Below are 5,581 nucleotides of genomic sequence, written 5' to 3'. Positions count from 1 at the left end.
TTATGCACCATGATGTCCACATTCAACATATAAACATCTCATTCAATTGGCATTTGAAAAGTAAACATAGCATATATGCACATCAATGTGTGGAATGACTAATCTATATAGCATATTCATGATGACATGACTAGATTAGATATAGTTATATGAATGCCAAACAAATGCCTTGAAACAAGGCCAAACGTCCTCTCCCCACTTACCTGTAGCGTACAAGGATTCCCGTTCAGTACGGGTGAGATCCGGAGCGAATCGGGTAGGATTTGGTGAACCTAACATAATTGAGCGGGGTTAGTACTTCACCATTTTAGAATCAAAATTAATGAAATCCGATGTCAAAATCGTGTTTAGAACGTCAAAAGAAGGTCACACGTCCGATTTGGGTTCGATCGGACATAAGGATCACCTTAGGGGCCACACGGGTGGGTCAGACAGGTGGGCTGTCTACCCACCGGTCTTACCCACCGGTTGGGACCGGCGGGTAGGGGCCCGCCAGTAGTACCCGCCGGTGGTACCCCCCCGGTTGGGCCAGGGACCCCCTTGCTAGGACCGGCGGGTAGGTACCCGCCGGTTGTACCCGTCGGTGGTACCCGCCGGTTGGGCCCGAAGGCCCCCTGCCTTCTCAGGTGGGTACCCACAGGCGGGTAGGAGCCCACCGGTTGTACCCACCGGTCTTGGCGGAAAAGACACTGTTTTTTCCCCATTTTCTCCATTCTTTGGGGAATCAAATGGGGCTTTTCCCCACCCATTCTTCACACCCTCAAGGTCCTATAGGATGGTTCTAACCTAGATCTAGGTTAGATTCAAGTGAGGGAAAACCATCTTACCTTCTTTGCTCAAGAACGACTTCAAACCCTCCAATCACTTCAAACCCACAATGTTCTTCCACCTTGTCAATATCTCTTCAAATCCTTCAAGATCAACACATAAATCATCTATTAAACCTTAGATTCATCATTTCAAAGGGGTTTTACAAGATCTCAAGAAACCATACTCGAATCAAGGGTTTAAAGCTTGGGTATGGTGAATGCTCACAAAACCCAACTTTTCTTACCTCCAACTGTATATCTAGAGTTGAAGATCACTCTCCCAACACCGGAATGGGAAGACCGAGCTTCGGCACCGCTGAAATCCCCCTTTTCTTCCTCTTCCTTCTCTTCCTTTCTTCTTCCCTTTCTTTTCTCTCTCCTCTTTACTTTTCTCACCAACGTACGAGGGTAATAAATGGAAAGAAAAGAAAATCATAAAGCCTTATATACTATTCCTAATTAAGTGAATAGTGCACTTGGATGGGTCACTCAGGTGGGTGCACCCACCTGTCCTACCCACCTGAGAGCCAAAACTTGGGATTTTGACCGGGTTCGGACCTCGGTGCGAACCCCACCCCAAGCATACGATGTAGCATACGTATATACCTTAAAATACGGATATAATACCTGTTTTATCCGTACATAGCCTTATGGTAGGTGCACGTACACGGTTTGGGCACTCCCGTCTCTTCTGGCACTGGCTCGGACTTGTCGGGCCAGCCGGTGTTTAAGGTCGCCCGTGCCATCATAGCCCATAAGGAACCCGCTCTAATTTCCTCTGGCTCGGTTCCTGCATGGTTAAACCGGTTCAACCGCGAAATCAGACCGGGTTTAAGAAGCGGGGTATTACATTACCCCCCCTTCTGAAAAATTTCGTCCTCGAAATTGCGTACCTGGTTGATCAAAAAGATGAGGGTACTTGGCTCGCATTTCTTCTTCTACCTCCCAAGATGCTTCTTCAAGTGAATGATCAGCCCATCGCACCTTTACATAGGAAATGGAGCGGTTGCGAAGGGTTTTCACCTTCCGGTCCAAAATTTCAGCTGGCTGTTCTGTGTAGGTCATATCAGCTTCTAGGTACTCTGGTTCCACGGGTAGTACATGAGATGGATCATGCACGTACTTCTTCAGCATGGATACATGGAATACATTGTGAACATCCCCAAGCGAAGGTGGCAGAGCAAGCATGTAGGCTACTGAGCCAACCCGGGATAAGATCTCAAATGGTCCCATGTATCTTGGGCTCAACTTCCCCTTTCTGTGAAACCTTTGCAAACCTTTAGTAGGAGAGATCTTGAGAAATACCTTTTCTCCTGGCTGAAATTCAATCTCCTTCCTGCGGGTGTCCGCATAGCTCTTTTGACGGGACTGAGCTGCTTTAATCCGTTCTCTAATAACGTCGACTTTGTCACAAGTCATTTGTATCATCTCAGGTCCTAACATTCGACGTTCACCTACCTCATCCCAATACAAAGGAGTTCTGCACTTTCTGCCATATAACGCCTCATATGGAGCCATCCCAATTGTGGCTTGGTAACTGTTGTTATATGCAAACTCCATAAGAGGTATATATTCTTCCCAACTGCCACTCATCTCCATTGCACATGCCCTGAGCATGTCTTCTAATATCTGTATGGTTCGCTCCGACTGACCATCCGTCTGTGGGTGAAAAGCTGTACTCAAATTCAGCTGTGATCCCAAGGCACGCTGTAAGCTTTTCCAAAATCTGGAAGTGAACCTTGGGTCCCTATCTGAAACAATGCTCACTGGCACTCCATGTAAGCGCACTATGTTGTCCATGTAAAGTTGTGCTAGTTTGGTCATGGAGAACTTGGTCTTGATAGGAATGAAATGAGCAGTCTTGGTAAGCCGATCCACAATCACCCATATCGCATCCATTCCCTTAGGTGTACTTGGTAGTCCGGTGACGAAGTCCATTGTAATCCTTTCCCACTTCCATTCTGGTACTGGGAGTGGCTGAAGGGTACCATAAGGTCGATGCCTCTCATCTTTCACTTTCTGGCAGGTAAGACAAGTCGCCACATACAAAGCTATGGTGACTTTCATGTTTGGCCACCAGTAACTTTGTTTGAGGTCTTTGTACATTTTGGTACTTCCTGGGTGGAGTGAGTACTCGGAGCTATGTGCTTCTCTCACTATTTTATCTTGTATATCCAAATCATCGGGTACACACAATCTGTCTCGAAACATCAATGCCCCATCACTGGCTAAAGTAAAATCTGGGTCGTTCATTGTTTGGTCTTGAACCTTAACTCTGATCCGCTGCAATTCAGGATCCAAAGGTTGCTTCATTATCACCTCTTGCCTAATTGCCGGATGCACCTGTAGAGCCGACAAGGATACCGTCAACCACTTAAGGTTTTCTGGTTGAGGTTCAAGCTCTAAGGTTGCCCCTTCATACAAGAGGGTTTCATCCATTAGCATCGCCTCTTGCACGAGTGGTGAGCTGACTGCTAAGTATGAGAGCGACACAGTCTGTGTCTTCCGACTCAATGCATCTGCCACTACATTAGCCTTGCCGGGATGATACTGAATATCGCAGTCATAATCCTTCATGAGTTCAAGCCATCTTCTCTGTCTCATGTTCAGATCCTTCTGGGTGAAGAAGTATTTCAGGCTTTTGTGATCACTGTATATCTCACACTTCTCCCCATACAAATAATGTCGCCAGATCTTAAGGGCAAAAATGACTGCAGCTAGTTCCAAGTCATGAGTGGGGTAATTCTTCTCATATTCCTTTAGTTGTCGGGATGCATACGCTATTACCTTACCGCGTTGCATGAGAACACAACCCAAACCAACTTTGGAAGCATCGGTATAAACTGTCATTCCACCTGTGCCCTCAGAAATAGTCAGCACAGGGGCAGTCACCAACCTTTCTTTCAATTCCTGGAAGCTCTTCTCACATTCCTCTGCCCAGTCGAATTTCACACCCTTTTTAGTCAACTTGGTCATTGGTGCTGAGATCCGCGCAAAATTCTCGATGAAACGCCGGTAGTATCCAGCCAAACCCAAGAAGCTTCTAATTTCAGTAACATTCTTGGGGCTTTCCCATTCCACTACTGCTTTCACCTTAGCAGGATCTACCTCGATTCCAGCTTTAGACACTACGTGCCCCAGGAATCCAACTTGTTCAAGCCAGAATTCACACTTGTTGTACTTGGCAAACAACTGTTGATCTCTCAACCTCTGTAACACCATTCTCAAGTGTTGAGTATGCTCCTCTTCAGTCTTGGAGTAGATCAAGATATCGTCAATAAAAACAATTACCCATTTGTCGAGCACATCCTGAAATACTCGATTCATTAGATCCATGAATGCTGCCGGTGCATTGGTTAACCCGAAGGACAACACCAGGAACTCATAATGACCGTATCGAGTCCTAAATGCTGTTTTGGGTATATCACTACTCTTTATCTTGAGCTGATAATAGCTAGACCGAAGGTCTATCTTCGAAAATACCCTGGCTCCTTGCAACTGATCAAATAAATCATCAATGCGTGGCAATGGATACCGGTTCTTAATGGTTAGCTTATTCAACTCCCGGTAATCTATGCACATACGCAAACTACCATCCTTTTTCTTGACAAACAACACCGGGGCACCCCAAGGTGAAACACTTGGGCGAATAAACCCCTTTTCCAATAGTTCCTGCAACTGCATCTGCAACTCCTTCAATTCAGCTGGTGCCATCCTATATGGAGCCTTAGATACTGGAGCTGCTCCAGGAGTCAAGTCTATGGCAAACTCCAACTCTCTATCGGGTGGTAATTGCATCAGATCATCTGGGAAAACATCGGGAAACTCTTTAACCACCTTTACTTCTTCTAGAGGTGTAACTCTTGCATCAACATCGAGTACCGAGGCTATGAAACCCTGACATCCACTTTCTAGCAACTTTACCGCTTGAAGAGCGGAGACAAGGACCTTCCTCACCCTTTTCATTGTATCTGCTCGGTATACCCACTCTTTCCCTTCGTCATCTGTTACCTTAATCAGCCTTTCCGCACAGATCACATTAGCTCGATGAGCCGACAACCAATCCATGCCCAATATAACATCAAAATTCTGCATATTGAATTTAATGAGTTGTGCATCAAAGTTCTTCCCAGTAATCTCCACTGGGCACGGCCCATACACTTCCTTCAACTGTGCAATTTTACCAGTAGGCATACTAACAATCATTCCATGGTCTAGGATCCTGGGTGACATCCCAAGTTTCCCTACAAATCTCTTAAATGCGAATGAATGAGTAGCTCCTGAATCAAATAAAACATAGGCTGGTATACTCGATATGGGTAGGATACCTAGTATAACAATGTATATAATTTCAGCAGGTCATAAATATTAATCATAATGAACTTCTTAATTTAAAATGTACCAGCTACTACTTCTGTACTAGCCTCAGCTTCCTCGGCCGATAGAGCATACATCCTTCCCTGCGGTTGATTCCCTCGAGGTAAGGGAGGTCGGTACGCAGAGGGCTGACTGGAGGGCAAGGCTGGTCGGGCCCGACAGTCTTTCGCATAATGCCCATAGGAATGGCAGTTGAAGCAACGAATCTGAGATGTCGGAACCGGAGCGGGGCCCCTCTGCACTTGACCCGCTGCAGATGGAGGTCGAGGTGGCCTTGGAGCTGTAGGTGCCACACTAGTGTTCGAGCGAAAAGAGGTGGAACCCGAACCACCAACTGGCCTAGGAGAGTAGCCAGATGGCCTATAGGGCTGCCTATACATAGGCCCAGAACTGTA

Source organism: Macadamia integrifolia, chromosome 9, assembly GCF_013358625.1.
Source record: "Macadamia integrifolia cultivar HAES 741 chromosome 9, SCU_Mint_v3, whole genome shotgun sequence".
Taxonomy (NCBI): Eukaryota; Viridiplantae; Streptophyta; class Magnoliopsida; order Proteales; family Proteaceae; genus Macadamia; species Macadamia integrifolia.
Note: the sequence above shows the minus strand (reverse complement) of the source record.